This window comes from Macrobrachium rosenbergii, chromosome 42 (genome assembly GCF_040412425.1).
Source record: "Macrobrachium rosenbergii isolate ZJJX-2024 chromosome 42, ASM4041242v1, whole genome shotgun sequence".
In the NCBI taxonomy this organism is placed as follows: domain Eukaryota; kingdom Metazoa; phylum Arthropoda; class Malacostraca; order Decapoda; family Palaemonidae; genus Macrobrachium; species Macrobrachium rosenbergii.
Window position 1 is genome coordinate 7,365,042 of NC_089782.1, and position 20,564 is coordinate 7,385,605.

The window sequence follows — 20,564 nt, forward strand, 5'->3', positions numbered from 1 at the left end:
AGGGAAGGCAAATAAGGTGGCAGGTGCATTATCAAGGTATATTCCACCAGGTGATAGTGCAAATATGATCAGGCAAGAAACAAGGTCAGGTGAACTATCTTCAAGGTATTCACCATGCATTATACAGAGGAGCTTTCCATACAAAAGGGTGACGAATGAGATCTGCAAATCTTTGAGAAATGAAAGGGAATTTATTCATCAGGATAAAGTAGAATTAAGTAAGAGAATTAGATGTCCCTTAGATGCGTTGAACATCGTAGAAGACGTACTAATTTGGATGTGTCACGAATCTGACCCATTTGATCAATTTCTAGGTATGCTCCATAAAAAGATAGTACCCAAGTGCCTAAGAAATAAAGTCACTGAGGTAATGCATGACGATGATGAGAGATCACCCAGGAAGAGATGAAACAGTTAGATCAGTAAAAAGATCCTTCCATTGGAAAGGAATTTACAAGGATGTTAGCAATTATGTGAAGAGTTGCAATACTTGGAACAGTTACAAGGGAAGAACAGATAAGGGAGTACCTCTAGGGAAATATCCCATTCCACAGACTCCATTTGGAAGAGTAGCCATGGATCTTATCACTAACCTTCGCACCACGAGTAAGGGGAATAGAAATATACCAGTGTGTACTGAAGCTTTCACTAGATATAGAGCTAATACCAGTAACTGGTAAGGGAGCTAAAGAATGTGCAATTGCTCTCTTTGATAAGATATTTTGTAGATATTCAGCCCCACAACTCATTTCAATAACTCATTAGTTCAAGAAATTTGTGATGCATTCAAGATAGAAAGATAGCAATACAACCATATCACCCAGCTAGTAATTGCTTAGCAGAAATGAATAACAGAAAAGTTCTGGACGCATTAAGGCATACAGTAGGATAGGATCCTGATGGGACATCAATTTACCTTTAGTCCAATTATCATTAAATGTTAGGTTTCACACAAGTATTCAAGCAACACCCATAAAAGCTTTAATGGGATATGAACCAAGATTACTATATGCATGGCTGAATCAGCCAATACAGCCTAATTACATACTCTGAAGACATTATGAAGATAAGGATTGGGAATTTCAAGGTTATCCATAAGCAATTACACAAGAATCCAGAAGAAGCCTAGAAGAATATGACAGACAAGCATCAAGCAGGACTAAAACCAGTATAGATTACAATATTGGAGATGAAGTTTTCATCAAGAAGGAAGTAAGGAGTGGTATTAACTACAAATTAACCACCAGATTCACAGGACCATTCAGAATCATAGACGTGCAAGAGACAAAGATGAAAGTGAAAAAATACGCGAATTAACACCTTCCGCCTATGCTAAATGATTATAAGAAGAAGGATTTTGGGTAAACAAGGGCAAAGTAAAAAGAACTACGGAAGTTAAGAAAATAGAAGACTGAAGAAATAGAAGTCTCAGAAGGAAAAACTAGATATAACCTCAGGAAAAGAAGAGTCACATTTCAGTAAATATAATAGGAACAATTCTATAAATCATCGTACTATTCCCTATATTTAATTTCTTTATTGCTAATTTACCGTCATTGGTTGACTTAGTAATAAAAACTTTTTTTTATGATGTTGCAATTCTTGCTTTAATTAGTTAGTTTTGTAACAAAACATTTTGGGGTTAAGCCAGCTAACTTAGAATTTACTTTTTCTTTAACTAAGGAGGAATATTTAGGAAACAAGGAATGTAATATATTAAAGCCAGAAGGTTTATCAGTCATTTTTGGGGATTTTAACCAACTATAACTAATAGAAGAATATGGTCGAAAATTAAGACAGATATTAAGTGATTTTAACGAGAATTCTGTTTCCAAACCACGAATATAAATTTAGAAGTAAAGGAATGAGAGAGACAGTTTGCAAAACTTTATAAATACTTTAGGAACACCTTCTCAAGGAAAAGTCTTGGCATAACCTGTCACCACTGAAAGACGTACATGAACTAATTACTAACACTAAAAGTAGAAAAAGTAATTACCTTATTCTTCCGTAGAACTAATGTCGTACACAACTTTATTTCATAACTTGTGTGACTTATTATTGTTCCCTCCTTACCTGCGTCTTTCTTCTAAGTCAGCGACGTGTTCATTCACAGCGTCTCTTCTCAAAGTCGGTAGCTCACAAGTCTATTAGTTAGAAGGGATTTATATTAAATATAATTACGTCTCTCAGAAAGGAGTAATGGAGACGAAATGGGTAGCTTCTTACTTTAATGATGAAAGTTAATTACATACACAAGTACAATTATGGCTACAGTCGTACTCTCTTGAAAACAACTCTTGCTAGTCGAAGTTCAGTTTCTGTCTGGTTAAGCAGCCCCGGTCAGAGTCTGGTTGGGACCACGGAAGCTGGGGGGTAAGTACTGCATCTTCTCATATTGGTGACTAGAGACTCAATCCTCTCTGCTCTAGCTTCGTTCTTCTCTGGAAACCCTGCTTCTCTTTTCTATCTTCCCATCTCCTCCCTTGAAGTTACTTCATTGGAAGATATTATCTGTAAGGCCTCCCCTCGAACAGCTTGATTGGGAAGGACAGTTTTGGGTGTTGTCAAAATCTCTCCTTAGAAGATTTGATTGGAAATGACCTCTGTAAGAGTAGTTAATGGCTCCTCCCTAGAATGTCTAATTGGAGAAATGGTGAACTACTTCTCTTTGTCCAGCCCCTTTTCGCGGAAATTCACGTAAATGCCTCCTAATGAAGGTGGGATTATAGATATGGCTGGAACGTTGACTCCCTACGAGGTCATAGGTTACGCTCAATCAGCTCAGTCGCGAGGGCACAGGTTCAAAATTTTATGATCGGTTTTATGGCCCTAGGCGCAATACACTTGCTAACTGTTTTGGGTTCATGTAAAGACAGTTTCCTGCCTTTAGCTTGCTTGATATGTCTAGCCTTGGCAATGCATAACAACCAAGGCTTAATTGTTTTTCTCTCTCTCTCTCTCTCTTTCTCTCCTCTCTTTATTCTTTCTCTCTCTCTCTCTCTCTCTCTCTCTCTCTATTCTTACTCAATCGATCACTGTATAATTTATCTTTTTCCACCTCTCTCTTTTTAAGATTCTATTCTTATGCTTCCCTATTTAATCGTTCTTTACACTAACACGTTTACGCTGTTCATTTCTTAGAGATACCTTAATTAGTGAAGACTTCCTAATTACTGTTCTGTCAATTACGAAAATATCCATGAGTACTACTCTTATTTTTCCCTACTCAAGTTGCCAAGTATATTTTGGGTAGGACACTGAACATACAGAAACTACTAATACAAAAGAACATTTATACTCACATTGATAAAGTCAAGCAAAGTGTACACAAGTATGATATATATTTCAGTTACACAATGTATAAATACACCCAAAACACCAATTAGGACATTAATTAGGTAAAGAATGCTCAACAAGTCAACGTCAAAGAAGGAACTATTAATGAAGAAAGTCGTCAACATTTTTACGAATAGGTTAGTCTAAGAATTTAAATCTACCTAGTAGGTAGCTTTGTATGAGGACTGAGTAAATCCAAATGTAACTTGAATAGATATTACCGAGATTTCTTTGCACTTTTACATACCATATGTGATTATTTTAATATTTAAGTCAAATTTATAAAATGAATTTCTCCTTATAGTGTAGATATTGTTAGGAGTCCTCATATTCCATACTGTTTTTTTGGTTGGAAAGCTGCCAGGAGTCAGCTAGGTAGCGTGGTCGAGACTTTGACTGAAATAAGAGAGAGCTTATTTTTAGAAGAGAAGATATTATATTTCTTTGGGTCTGTAGAAAAGTGACCAGAGCTAGCCAGTGCGGCCATAAATCCCTCATCTGTCAAACAAGACTGTAGCCCCAATTCCCAAAAGCAACACCAGTACCAATTAGCTATGAAGACAATTTCATCTGGCTGTGGCTTCGACCCTGCAAGGGGTCTTCAAGGGGAAACATCTGGGAAAACCAAGAAAATAAGCCCCCTCCTTCAGGGGTAGGTTCAGGTGATGTTGGCCAATCAAATGCCATCAACGCCAGAGACTTAAGGGACGCCCCACAAGGGGTCAGTACCCAATGACCAGCAGGAATTCCTGAAAACACGCCTCCAAAAGTTGGAATGAAGCAGTGGAGGAGGTGCCATGAAATATAGTACATGCCCAGAAAGGTGATGTCATGGCTGACACCAGTGGAAGACTCGTGATATAAGGAGAAACAGAAAAACAGACAGTGGAAGCAGAGTAATAAAAGAGGTGAAGCAGAGAAACAATGAAGAGAAGATAGTGTGGATAGAAGTGTGTGTTAGTGATAAGGCTCTCTTGCAATTAGAACATTAAGTCTCAAACAGAACTTAAGTCTCGAACCAATTAAGTAAACAGTGAAGGTGGAACCTGTCAACAAGAAGTGTAAAATAAACCAGAAAATTGGATTAAGAGTCTTTTTTCCCCTTTATCCCAAAACATAGTCAACAGTGAAAGAGAGCAACCATCACTGCTCATAGCAAAAGGACCGAACCCTAAACTCCAGTCACTTGACTTTAGAGTTGGCCCTATTAAATAGAAGAACGGAAGAGGGCTGACAACATATATATTTATACTAGCTGACCAATCCGGCGCTGCCCAGAATAACTGAATGATAACCGATAGACTGTCTCTCTCTCTCTCTCTCTCTCTCTCTCTCTCTCTCTGTAATGTGTGGTATAGCATTGTAAATCCACAAAACTTGATCAGGAAATGCTATGCATGCCACGTACCTACTCATCCTACATGTGCAGAAGTCCAGCAAAATAAAAATAAGGACACAAGAGTATTTTGCTCAACATGTCTAGTATGGATAGACAATGTTATTAAATCAAGACTTAATGTGCAAATAGTAGAGGATGAAGAAGATGAGGAAGAGGAAGAAGAGGAAAATGAAAAAGAAGAAAATAAGATTAAAGAGATAGAAAAAATAATGGAACAAAAAACAGAATAAGAGTATGGATGCAGAAAAATTCATAGATTCTACATATGAGGCAATACAGCAGCATACATATGAGGAAATAAATTATGACATGATAACTCAAAATAAAATCCCAAAGAGGTTGTACCTGGATCTTCACAATGATGGGAAAGAGCAAGAAAAAAACAAAAAAAAAAGACACAGTCTGCACTCTTTTGAAAAGAGGGATTGCAGACTCAGTGAAAGATGTTACTACAAGTATCCCAAGATATGTCACAATTATGAGATTTATGACAAATGTGCATATCTAGACAGCTATGAGGGTGAATGCAGCGATCTACATCCAAAAATATGCAAAAACTTGAGAGAAGGAAAAGGCTGTAGGTTCAACAAAAAATGTAGATGTATGCATCCTGTAGCCATGAAGAACAAAAATCAAAATCAAATACATATTAAAAATCAAAGTAAAAATGAAGCAAATAAAGAAAGGAACAAAGAACATAAGATGAAGGTAAAAAGCACGCCAACACCACGTTATGAAATTTCAGCATTGCGATATGAGGCATCAGCACCTAGGTGCAGTGCAAGGAACAAGCAATGTATCTATGATGCAAGGGGATGGTGCAGATACGGAGATAGATGCAGATACAAATACAAAATGAATAAATATGAAGATGGAAGATCAAATATATTGGAAGAGTTGGATTTTTTAATGTCCGAATTTCTGGAAATGAAGAAAAGAACAACATATCAGAACAGCAAAGAGACATGGGAAATTCCTTATTGTTACCCATATTAGATAATGGGGATAACACGCAAACCATCATAGTGATGAATGTGCAGGGTTTAGTTTCGGTTAACTCAAAAAGAAAAATAGAGTTCTTAGAAGAACTAACCCAAACTGAAAAAAATAGACATAATGAATATAAGTGAAACCTGGTATTCCCAAGAGACTGGTAATGATGATCAGATAAAGGGATTCCAAACTTATAGATCAGATAGAAAAAATAGGAATCAAGGGGGAACCGCGATATATGGGAGAGACGTTAATCAGGGAAAAATCTGTGAGATATATAGTAACACAGAACGTGAATTAATAGTGGTAGAATTTGAATCTGAAAAATTAGTGAACATTGTAATATACAGACTCCTAATACTAAAGAGTTTGACATAATAATAGACAAATTAAATGATATAAGTAGAAATCACAAAGACTGGACTATACTCCTATCCGGAGACTTTAACTTTCCTTTCATAGATTGGAAAGAACAAATAGGAGATTGTGGTTGTATTTATAAACATATTGTATTTATACACATAAAAAAGAAAGTAATAGTAGTGCAGAAGATAAGAGGCAATTTGAAAAGCTATTAGATATGCTACTAGAACATAACATTTAGGAAATAAATCACCTGCCAACAAGAAAGGGTAATATTTTAGACTTAGTATTTGTGAACAAGGTGAACTATGTTAAAGAAATAATAGTGTATAATACAAGTATTTCAGACCATAATGTCATTGAATTAACAGTCCGTTCCAAAGCAAGTGAAAACACAGATAAGCAAGAGACGAAAAAGTGGGAAGGATATGGAAAATACAATTTCTATAGTAAGAATATAAAATGGTGGGAAATAAATGAAGAATTAAACAAAGACTGGGAAAAATATTCATAAGAGATGATATACAGGTAAATAAGGATATATTATATAAAATATTAGAGAAAATAATGGATAAATATACACCGAAGAAGAAAAGTAAACATCAGTCACACTTACCAAGAGACAGAAGGATCTTGTTCCAGAAAATCAGAAAGTGGAAAAAAGTTCTTGCAAAAGAAAAGAATACAGGGAAAGTGATGGAACTAAAAAGTAAGATAGAAAATGCAGAACAAAAGATTATACAATCAAAAGGAAATGAAAAATGGGACTTAGAAGAAAAGACCCTACAAAACACCAAGCAAAACCCCAAAGTATTTTACTCATATGCAAGAGTAGAAATAGGCCCTCTAAGAATTGAAGGGCAGTTAATGAACGAAAAAAAGGAAATATGCAACATATCAGCAGAAAGATATGGGAGAGAATTTAAACATAGAATTGATAATGAAGATAATGATACAGAAATAATAGATGAAAATAGTGAATATTTATCGGTAGATATTGATATTAGGCTATTAATGAAATTAAAATGGATCAGCAGCGGACCAGACGATCCCTGCCATTTTGTTAAAGAAAGTAGTTCATTCTTTCACAAAGCCGCTCAAATATTATTAAGACAAAGTGTAGGTACAGGCAAGATTTATGAAAAACATAAATTAGCATATATTACCCCTATTTTCAAAAGTGGATCAAGACTAGAGGCAAGTAATTATAGACCTGTGAGTCTAACATCACATTATGAAAGTGTATGAAAGGGTAATGAAGAAAAATGTAATGAAACATTTAATGAAAATTAGTTTGTTTAATATTGTGCAACATGGATTTGTACTCGGAAAAAGAACACAAACCCAACTGTTAGTCCACCATGAAAACATATACAAAAATATGATAAACGAAAAAGATACAGATGTAGTTTACTTAGATTTTGCAAAAAGTTTTTGACAAGGTAGACCATAACATATTAGCAAAAAATTAGAAAACATAATGTTGTGGACAGAGTAGGAAGATGGATAAAAGAATTTTTGCAAAACAGAAAACAGATAGTGATTGCAAATGATGAGAAATTGGATGAAGCTAAGGTAATATCTGGTGTGCCACAAGGTACGGTGTTAGCTGCATTGCTGTTTGTGATTATGATTGCAGACATAGACAGTAATGTTAAGGACTCGGTAGTGAGAAGTTTCACTGATGACACAAGAATAAGTAGAGAAATTTTTTGTGATGAAGATAGGAACTTGCTACAAAGAGACCTAAACAAAATATATGAATGGGCAAGGTAAATAGGATGGTATTTAACTCTGATTAATTTGAATCGATAAATTATGGTGATAAAGAAGGAATGCTATATGCATATAGGGGACCTAATAACGAGACAATCACAAATAAGGAAGCAGTTAAAGACCTTGGTGTGATGTTGAATAGGAATATGTTATCCAATGATCAAATAGCAATACTATTGGCAAAATGCAAAGCAAAAATGGGAATGTTGTTTTGGCACTTCAAAACAAGAAAAGCCGAACACATGATTATGCTTTATAAAACGTATATATGTAGTCCACTTGAATATTGCAATATGATATGGTACCTACACTACCAAAAGGATATTGCACAAATAGAGAGACCATCCAAGATTGGAAGATGCAAAATATACCAGAAGATGTATTAGTAATTCTCTGGTAGACATCAGAGGTGCTTCACACTGAGGGACCTGGGGCAACCCGAACGAACTGTAAGGTTTGTAAGGTGTATGGTCTCTCACTTTTTCCCTCCATCTCCTCCCTAACACCCCCTCTCTCTCTCTCTCTCTCTCTCTCTCTCTCTCTCTCTCTCTCTCTCTCTCTCTCTCTCTCTCTCACTTTTTCCTCTTCCTCCTTCCTAACACCCCCTCTACTCTCTCTCTCTCACTTCCTCTCCCCCTCATTCGCTCTGTCACCCCTCCCCAACCCCCACCGCCTTTGGTGCCATTGATGTCTTACCCCCACAGTATTCTTTTCCAGATAGTAGTCATATGTATATCGAAATTAGGTATGATTAATTTGTAAATTTTATTTAGTTACTAAGTCTATGGGCATAACCAGCCCCATTTCATGGGCAGAACCAGCCCTGTTTCAGGGAAACCCTTACCATCCCTACCCCCTTTGGGGCCCTTTGGTGCTAGTGATGTCTTACACCCCACAGTGCCAATTTCTAGATCGTAAGTCATTTGTATGGCAAGTTTCGATGAAATGGCTCAATGCGTTTCAGAGTGTATGTGGCACATACACACACATACATACATACATCCAATATATATATATATATATATATATATATATATATATATATATATATATATATATATATATATATATATATATATATATATATAGTCAGTATATGTTAAATTTAATGTAAATTAATTTGTTTTGAATAAGTCACTTTTAATTTGTTTTGCAGTAATTATTATTTTTTTTTTTTTGAAACGTAATGACCCTGACATTTCCCCGACTTGTTGTATAGTTTCAATTACAATAAGCTTGTTTTATTTTCACGTGTGGTGTTGGAGCTGTATTTGGCGCTGTCTCGCCAGGACTGAGTCAGTCATTTCTGGACCATTATCATTGTGAGGGCTTGACTTATTGGATTACGAGATCTGCCTTTCCTCAGTTGCTGCTGCTGACCTCCTTTGTGTGATTGATTATTCTTCAGTCTGCGCCCTTGGTTCAGTTATTTTGCCAAGGGGACCCCTCTGCCAACTGGTAAGGTGTGATTACCTGTCGGACGACCGTGTCCATTGATTGTCTTGCGACATTAAAGTGATTCTTTCTTCAGTCTGCGCCCTTGGCCCAGTTATTTTGCCAAGGGACCTCTCTTATGTTTGGTAAGGTCTTAAGAATATATATTATTCCCCTCAACCCGTGATTTGAAGGCTGTGTTAGCCTCTACCACCGTTTAGAGCTCACTTAAGGGAAGCAAATTTATTTTTTTTCGTTAGTGATAAATATTTAGTGTGTAATAAGTTAGGTTATTCTGACTTTTCGACATTCTATTACTTTCAGGGCCCTCTCTTTAAAGTGTAATTGCATAGTCTGTCTTAATTTGGTGTAAGTGTGTTTGTTATTCGATGTTTTCTGTGTGTGGTTGATTTTTGTGTTTATTTAATGTATTTTGTAAGAGGCTCAGTGGTCATTTCTTTCTAAAAGTTTGTATTAAATATTAAGGTTTTATTTTCAGTTTTTCTTTATCCTCCTTGATTCCATCTCTGTACACTCTGTTGCGGCCATTCCACCTATTGTGGACTTGGTCGTTAGTGACTTTATTTGTATTTTAAGAGACTTGTGTATGTTTGATGGGCATGGGCCTCATATATATATATATATATATATATATATATATATATATATATATATATATATATATATATATATATATATATATATATATATATATATATATATATATATATATATATATATATATATATATATATATATATATATATATATATATATATATATATATATATATATATATATATATATATATATATATATATATATATATATATATATATATATATATGTATATATATATACATATATATATATATATATATATATATATATATATATATATATATATATATATATATATATATATATATATATATATATATATATATAGAAATCATCAACACACAATCACGTGTGGAACAGAAATAAATTTCTGACTCACGTCGGATCGAACCCAGGTCTCTCAGGTGGAAAGCAAGGGCGTTACCCACTGCGCCATACAAGTCTAAAAGAAGTCGGAACCTGAGAGCAACTGCACCTGGGAATTACCTGGGCAAGCTAACTGCTTGCATACCAGCGAGTTTTCCCCAACTTCCCTGACTCAGCAATGACCCAATGGACAACATTTCATTCGAATTATCCCTTCTGGAGTGAATAAGATAGAAATCATCAACACACAATCACGTGTGGAACAGAAATAAATTTCTGACTCACGTCGGGATCGAACCCAGGTCTCTCAGGTGGAAAGCAAGGGCGTTACCCACTGCGCCATACAAGTCTAAAAGAAGTCGGAACCTGAGAGCAACTGCACCCAAGGAATTACCTGGGCAAGCTAACTGCTTGCATACCAGCGAGTTTTCCCCAACTTCCCGACTCAGCAATGACCCAATGGACAACATTTCATTCGAATTATCCCTTCTGAGTGAATAAGATAGAAATCATCAACACACAATCACGTGTGGAACAGAAATAAATTTCTGACTCACGTCGGGATCGAACCCAGGTCTCTCAGGTGGAAAGCAAGGGCGTTACCCACTGCGCCATACAAGTCTAAAAGAAGTCGGAACCTGAGAGCAACTGCACCCAAGGAATTACCTGGGCAAGCTAACTGCTTGCATACCAGCGAGTTTTCCCAACTTCCCGACTCAGCAATGACCCAATGGACAACATTTCATTCGAATTATCCCTTCTGAGTGAATAAGATAGAAATCATCAACACACAATCACGTGTGGAACAGAAATAAATTTCTGACTCACGTCGATCGAACCCAGGTCTCTCAGGTGGAAAGCAAGGGAAGTTACCCACTCGCCATACAAGTCCTAAAAGAAGTCGGAACCTGAGAGCAACTGCACCCAGAATTACCTGGGCAAGCTAACTGCTTGCATACCAGCGAGTTTTCCCCAACTTCCACTCAGCAATGACCCAATGGACAACATTTCATTCGAATTATCCCTTCTGAGTGAATAAGATAGAAATCATCAACACACAATCACGTGTGGAACAGAAATAAATTTCTGACTCACGTCGGGATCGAACCCAGGTCTCTCAGGTGGAAAGCAAGGGCGTTACCCACTCGCCATACAAGTCTAAAAGAAGTCGGAACCTGAGAGCAACTGCACCCCAAGGAATTACCTGGGCAAGCTAACTGCTTGCATACCAGCGAGTTTTCCCAACTTCCCGACTCAGCAATGACCCAATGGACAACATTTCATTCAATTATCCCCCTTCTGAGTGAATAAGATAGAAATCATCAACACACAATCACGTGGAACAGAAATAAATTTCTGACTCACGTCGGGATCGAACCCAGGTCTCTCAGGTGGAAAGCAAGGCGTTACCACTGCGCCATACAAGTCTAAAAGAAGTCGGAACCACCTGAGCAACTGCACCCAAGGAATTACCTGGGCAAGCTAACTGCTTGCATACCAGCGAGTTTGTGTGTTGATGATTTCTATCTTATTCACTCAGAAGGGATAATTCGAATGAAATGTTGTCCATTGGGTCATTGCTGAGTCGGGAAGTTGGGAAAACTTCACTGGTATGCAAGCAGTTAGCTTGCCCAGGTAATTCCTTGGGTGCAATTGCTCTCAGGTTCCGACTTTTTTTAGACTTGTATGGCGCAGTGGGTAACGCCCTTGCTTTCCACCTGAGAGACCTGGGTTGATCCCGACGTGAGTCAGAAATTTATTTCGTTCCACACGTGATTGTGTGTTGATGATTTCTATCTTATTCACCAGAAGGGATAATTGAATGAAATGTTGTCCATTGGGTCATTGCTGAGTCGGGAAGTTGGGAAAATCACATGCAAGCAGTTAGCTTGCCCAGGTAATTCCTGGGTGCAGTTGCTCTCAGGTTCCGACTTTTTAGACTTGTATGGCGAGTGGGTAATGCCTTGCTTTCCACCTGAGACCTGGGTTCGATCCCACGAGTCAGAAATTTATTTCTGTTCCACACGTGATTGTGTGTTGATGATTTCTATCTTATTCACCAGAAGGGATAATTCGAATGAAATGTTGTCCATTGGGTCATTAAGGAGTCGGGAAGTTAGAAAAACTTCGCTGGTATGCAAGCAGTTAGCTTGCCCAGGTAATTCCAGTTGGTTCCGTTTTAGACTTGTATGGCAGGGTAATCCCTATTTCCACCTAGACTTGTATCCCGATATATGAGTCAGAAATTTATATATATATATATATATATATATATATATGCTATATATATATATATAGATATATATATATGTATATATATATATATATATATATATATATATATATATATATATATATATATATATATATATATATATATGAGTATATATATATATATATATATATATATGTATATATATATATATATATATATATATATATATATATATATATATATATATATATATATATATATAACAAGTTGAAATGAATCAGGGTAGTAATGCACTGCAATTTTGCTTGAACTTCTGAAGTTCCAGTTGCACAACATCCTCTGGGAGGCTGTTACACTGTACAACAGTTTGAGAAATAAAGGATCTCTGGTCCGTTAAGCTCAACAGTGATGCACATTTACTGCATATTGGTGCTTCTGTTAGGCGAATCTGGTAGCTATGGGTAGGAAAATGGGATCAAGGATCAATTGTGACTGTGAAATATCTCTGTTGAAATACAGTTAATGAAAAAGTGACAATCAAGAGACCATCCATCGATGGTCTAAGTTATAACTGCTAATATTGGGAAACAGAAACCCAACACCACGAACCACTCTATGTAAAAGAGATAAATCTCTGGCAGATGTAAATATCCATGCCGGAGACCAGTATTCTAATGAAGGAAGGACAAATAACCTAAAACAGGTTGCATTGATTTTATCGCTGTTATAAATAAATGAGGCCTTACGAACAAAACCTAACTTTCTGGCGTCATTGGCTGGAACTTGCATTAGATGTTTCTCAAAAGTAAGATGTGAGTCAAAAGTTACACCAAGAATAGTTAAAGCTTCAAACTCATTCAGCAAAGTCCCATCCACCTGAAGGGGAGGATGGGCTGGAAAATCTGTACAAGAGCTGCTAATCAACATTGTTTTCGTTTTACTGAAGTCCAGCCTCATACCCCACCGACTACACCATTTACTGATCAGCTCCATGTCCTGGTTGAGGCTGAGGACAGCTGCATTTCTTATAAGTGGAGACTTTGCTACACCCACAAGTGTTGCATTATCGGCATACTGAACAATCTTGTTTTCCAGGCCAACAGCTATATCACTTGTATACATTAAAGATAACAGTGGACCAAGAACACTACACTCTGAAACTCCAGACACAATAGGTCTTGGTTCACTAAAGATCCCATCAACTATAATTCGCTTCTGCCTACCTGTAGTCTTGAAGTAATCCTAAACATATCCACCCACTCCAAGATTCTGAAATTTATAAATAAGTGCCTAGTGATTTACTAAAGCGAAAGCAGCTCTAACATTTATTTGAATTATTCTGCACTCAAAACCCTTATCAAAGTTCACTTCCAAATGGCATGTCAAGTCTAAAAGAGCATCGCAGGTACCTAAATGCTTCTTAAATGCATACTGAATATCAGCTAACAATGGTTTAGATTCCATATTTATATAGTGGCGTAAAAATAAGTTTTTCAGCAGCTTTGGAGAGCAAAGGCCTGTAGTTACTGCAGTCTGCAGATGTGCCATTCTTTGGAACAGGCGCTGTATTACTAAGCTTGCGATCATCTGCAAAGATATTACATCGTCATACAAATCTACAGGATCTACTAATCTTCGGAGACACTACACTGGGAACTTTTTTAAAAGACAAAGGGAAGAAACCATCAGGATCTTCTCCACCCCAGCTTTCAAGGTTATCCCGAATTTTCCTAACATATGTGTTTGTATATATCTTTCTTTTGATATTGACCACTTGATCGAATTATGCTTTTCATAATCATGATTTGAAGTCAGGTATTTTTATATTATTTGGAAAATTAAGTAAAGTTTCTGACTACCCTCAATATTCTGCAAACCAGGCTGTGTGCAGAGGAAAGGCTGAGTTTTTGCTTTATTCCCGGACTTGTTTAATGTTTGTAGCTTTAGATGAATGATTATAAATCCCTTATATTATATCTTATTTTCATCTTTATTTCACAACATTACTCTTCAACGATTTGTATACGAGTGCAGTGATAATGATGGAAACCAGTAGAGAACTTATTTTCTTGCTGGGACAATTCCAGTAGCTCCTCACTCTGGCATTAAAATGGATTCTTTAGCATTGTGACGTACGGATTTGAAAGTGTTATATCAATGGCTGCAACTGGAAAGGGTTTATTGCATCAGTTAAATTCTTGAACAAAAAGGTAAGTTTTAGTTATAATCCTTATAAAAATTCTGTCCGATTGACCAGTAACAATTAAAAGTAATGTTCTGCTACCGGTAACATATATGAAAATTATAATAAAAGGTCACACTTATGATTCTCATTAAGTAATACTTACACATATAATGGGTTTGTTTTACTGAAAATGTCCTCTTTCTTGGAAAAAGCTCATCCTTTGATGTCGTGACTTTTATATTTTCTAAATCGTTTCTTGATAATCATCAAAATCTCCCAAATTATCTACGTGATCAGAAAAGATGAATAACATCTGAAAGTTTATGCGTTGCATGTTCAATCACTAACATTCTTCCTCTGCAAAGGAGACGGATGACACGCATTTCGTCGGTCAAATTTGGCTGCATATGTGCACTTCATAAAAATAATCTGAGTTAAACTGTTAGACTGAAGGTAGTAACTTCACCCCGGCACAGTACCATTTAACTCTAGGTCTAAGGACATAAGATTTAGAAACATTCCTTTAACCTGTTTCTACTGAACCCGAGAGTAAGAATTATTTTGAAGTTTTGCTTTTGTGAAGGGGCGTTGCAGTAATATATGAGGTGGTTTGGGGCCTTTCATCCCGCATGTCAATCACATTGCTTTGTTAAATTTTCTACGATATTCAAAGGAGCAGTGATGATGAAACAGCTCCCCCCTAGAGGTTATGACGCTAATTAAAGAAAATATTCAGTGAGTCAAGCACGCAGAGAGAATTTTAATGTGTGCCATTCTAACCCTGCCCAAGAGCCTCCTTCTTGACAAAGAAATATTATGCTGAACTGAGTCATTTTTCCATTGCTGTCTTTCCTGAATAAGATTAAAATAACAGTGTATCTCAGTGAATACTAAATAAAGATTAATAACTTTATGTTTCCTTAATAACATATTCTGTTTACTTTGCATCATACGGGTAAACGTACAGCAGTACAATATTTTATTCTGAACAGTGAAAGAAAAAACTGTTTTAACCATAGGAAATATGTAAGTAATGGATTAAAAAATAAAATAAATAACTCAGCCAATTCTAATGAATTTAAAGATCATGAATATGTGGTAGAAGTAAAGTATGAAGAAAAGCTGTACAAATTTCTTTACACATTGAAAAAAATTCTGCTCTTTTGTTTTTGCTTTTTTTTTATTCTATTGCCCAAGTCAACAAAGTGGCGATGAATATATTTGTTTCCCAATATGGTTTCATTTCCTTTTACAGTGTAGCAAAAAAATGTGTTATTTACTTTGCCATTGAAATAAAAAGAGACGAATAAATGGAATAAACTTTTAATATTAGTACCAGCAGTGTTGGAAACTGTCAGTAGGTAAATACTTAATTATTTATGTTACAGTGTTGCTTTGCTATTGCTATGTTGAAGATGGATCCAAATCACGAGGAAAATATTCCTCTGCGACCTCTTGCCATATGCATTTAAGAATGAAAAACTGTGTTCAAAGTTTTGGAAATTTCTGCTTGATATACCCTACCTGTGAGTGTTAAAAAGCAAACTTTACAGGATATATGACCGGATAGAACACTGTACAAAGAAACCTACAAACTATAAAAACTTCTAACAACAGGAAAGGATAGGGGTGATAGGTGTACCATTCTGACTTAAGTTTTGAGTAGACAGCTGACCCTACACTAGTGTTATTTCCTAAGGGAAATTTAACTACAATATTGATTTCATTTTGTCATTGTAATGAAAACAAGCAACACTTATTAAAACTGTGAATATCATTATCCATATTGAGTTAACATTTCAGTTTTGTACATCCTGGCGTGATATTCATGTTCATATCATAGTTTTCGTTTATAAAAGTAGTCTGAACAATACAGTATTCCCCTTGCTAGTGTATCTTTGACACAAATAAAAAAATTCCACTGTAAATACAATTTGACCATTATACAGTATATCAATGATTTACATGAGATCTGATATTAATTTTATTTTTTACCACAAATTTCACTTTTTAAACTAAAGTTTTTAAGGAAATGAGGAATATCTATAAAGGGGTTAGTGCATAGAAGTATACGTAAGTTCTTTTCCCCTCACTTTGGATCACCTTGGCGATGTGGGGTGCCTCTTGAACCCTTGGAATTCATTCCTGGGTTTGAGTCCAAGAGTCCTATATATATTGTTACTTATTAATTTGGATTCATTCTTTTGGAAATTTCCATTTTTTGTTGAAGTTTATTTGACCTAATAGATAGGAAAATGTATCATAGCTGGGACTGAGGTTTACATCTGAAGCTAATAGCGGGAACTGTTATAGAATCATCAACTACCCTATAATGTTTGGACTTGAGGGATATCAATGGGATTATTCACACTGATACCTCTAGAGCGGAACTATCCTGCAGATCTGAGCCATGGATTCTAGGGGTGGTCTGCTTCTGAGGATAGAACTCTCAGCATCTGTCTGGTTTTCCAATTAATATGATTAGGGTGGGGATTACTGTACTCTTGCAAAACTCCCAGTCCCAGCAATTAGCTTGGGCTTACACTTGAGCCACCCTAATTGTGTTGGTGCCATCCCCTGTGGGGTAGGGTAGGGAATGGACATTTGGAAGTCAGTTCTTACTGGTGCCGTTGGCAGAAGGAATAAACTCCCTAAAAAGCTGATGATATCTTGTTAAGATTTTCAGGTTTATTTATTTATTTTTCCCTCACTTCGTTCTTGGTGTGATTAGTAATAAAAATTATATTACCAATGAAGCATTTGACCCCCTGATCTCAATTCCCTGTTGAGGTGGGGGGCTTTGGGACCTGCTGCTGGAGCTAAATATACAATGGTGCCTACTGCCTCTGCTGTGGGTTCAACTAAATGTTGGGAACTGCATCACTTTCTCTTTCTATAAATTTTCCTGTTTCTCTCTTTTTTCTCTGATGACCTGCGAATGGCATGGCATTGATTATAAAAATATCTGTACCTTTAATGTGACGCCATGATTTAGGGTAGGTAATAGATAGGTGATCTCCCACATTCTATCTAATCAGGCCCACCTAACCCTATTCTTCTTTATTGTTTATCTTAATCTACACTTCCAAGTTTTCTCTCATGCTTTTCAGACAAGATCCAGTAACTTGGTGCTCCTTTGGCATTGTGTTTGAAATGAGATGAGTGGTGAGATATACTGCAAGGTCCCTACTCACTGTGAAAGCCGAAAGCTTGATGGCTGGTGGATATGCAGTGTAGGGGATGTGGTGGGTTGCTGACTCTTTTTTCCTCTTCCTGTGAACAAGCAGTGTGACTACTCCAGCCCCATTCTGATTGGGACAAATCTCAAAAGGACAAAATATGTCATGTTGCCAAAGTTCTTAGCTCAGTTCCAAAGCCCTGTATGTCCAAATGACCATAGTCTGGGCATTTCTGGTCCTATGGGGACTTTTCTCTTTCCTTCCAAGGCATTGGGAAGCCATAGTATCTTTTTCTATGGACTCCCAATCATCTAACTCTGTTATAATGGCTACAATTAAAGGAAAAATTAATTCTGATTTGTTAACTAACCTTTCAGGTGCTTCTATTCCCCCAGTTCCTCCTGATCCACAGTTGATCCTCCACCTGATAGCCACAGCCCACCCTTTACACTTGGCACTATAAAAGATTATGCCAATGACTTCTCCAAGAATAAATTGACACAACATAGTAATATCAAATCAATGAATGTTGAAGATTTGAGAGTATTGTTGAGGATTTACCAGCTGAATGTGACTATGAAACTATTTCTATTAATAAGCTGCAATATCCAGACACTAGAAATATAGCAATCTGCCATAAGAGGAAGTTTGACTGACAAAACTTCTAAAAATATGGATGTGTATGTACCCTCTGAATGGGCTGTAGATGGACATCAGAACCAACAGAACATTCCAGCAAGGATTCCCATACCTCCTATGTGGGTCATGGCTCATAGCAATAGCAAAGGAGGAAAACTATAACTATTATAAATTCAGTAGATACCCCTAGAAAAAGGTAGGAAGCATAAAGAGTGGTGAGATATCTCATATTTGGTAAAGGTAGAATTCTTATTCATGCAAAATCAAAGACCCAGAACCCCTCAATTTGGGACCACCTTAATGTGGTGAGGGGGCTCTTGAACCCCAGTAGTTTGTTCCCGGGTTTGAGTCCAAGAATCCCATATACCATTATATTTTTGTTTGAGTAAATTTCTGTGGAATTTTCTGCGTTTGCTAAAATTTATTGGCTCTGATAAACAGGAAAAGATATCATAACTGGGATTGGGTTTATATCCGAAGCTCAACAGTGGGAACTGTGGTAGGACCATCAGCTGCCCGATAATGTTTGGACCTGAGAGATATCAGGCGGAACTATTCTTTAGGGCTGGACCACTGATTCCAGGGGGGTCCAGTTCTGGGGATAGGACTCTCGGCATTCTATCCAGTTTGCTGATAACATGATTAGAGTGGGGATGATAATAATCTCATGATACCTTCCGTCCTAGCAAGCAGGTTTGGCTTACACTTGGGCCACTATAATCATGTTATGCCATCCCTGTGGGGTAGGGTAAGGACGTGGACATTTGGGAGTCAGTTCTCACTTGTGCCATTGGTGGAAGAATAGTCCCCATGAAAGGCTGATGATATATTTTTAAGGTTTTCAGGTTTATTATTATTTTTTTTTACCCCTCTCAAATCTTTATGTCTAGTATTTATAAGGATTCTAGTGCCCCTGGACCCTCTGATGGTGCTGTTCTGGCACAAATGACGACCTTGGCACCCACCTTGGAGATTGAAATTTCTCCGAATGTTGATGACTTCTCCAAAAATAAATTGACAAAAAGCAGTAATAACAAATATCCTGATCCCCCCTCTTGAATTCTTCTCCTCTGGACCCTCTAGCCATGCTTCATTGCAGCCAGGTTGTGTGAAAAATTTGAGAATACTCCATATCGAAGACTTACCAGTCTGTTGTGATTATGAAATGATCTCGACAGCTCTGAAATCATTTGGAACTGCTGTAGAAAATAGGATGAACTTTATTGATATTGAATCTCAATGGGAAGCGTGGGTTACTTTTAGTAGCCATGATGAGGCTCTAAAGTCTATTAGTATGATAAGTGCCATATCAATAGGTCAAGCTACAGTACGAGGAACCTTAACAGACAAAGTTCCCAAAGAACATGGAGGTTTATGTGCCATCTCAATGGGCTCAGGATAAACCAGAGAGAAACAAGTATGCAGAGGTAAGGACTCCTAAACCTCCTATGTGAGTGGTAGCTTCAGTCAAGGAGGAAAATTATAACTAATATAAATTTTGCAGGTTTCTTCAGAAAAAGGTGGGAGGAATAAAGAGCGGTGATATTTCTCGTTTTGGGAAGAAAATAATTTTTATTCATGCCAAATCCACAACCAAAGCATATATGCTGACCTTGTTGGACGCAAAAAATGATGAAATGATTACGAAGATCAAGCCCCACTTAAGCTTTAGTTATAGGAGAGGATTACTATTTGATAAAGACCTTTATGACATAACAGAAGAAGAAATTCTAGAAATGAGTTCCACTTCAGTTTGGAGAATGAAAAAGGCAGCTATTGCCAACATGATCATTTTAAACTTTGTAGACTCTGAAGTACCTTCTCATGTCATATTTGAAAATGAAAGGGTATGAGTATTTCCTTTCAGCAAAGACCAGTGTAGTGCTATCATTGCTTTAAGTTTGGCCACCCATCAAAAAACTGCAAAAATGCTAAAATTTTTATAAACTGCTCTGGTTTCCATCATGATGATGAATGTAATAGAAAAGTAAAATGTGTTAATTGTCAACTGGAGCTTAAATCCAATAACAAAAATTGTGAAATTTACAAATTTGA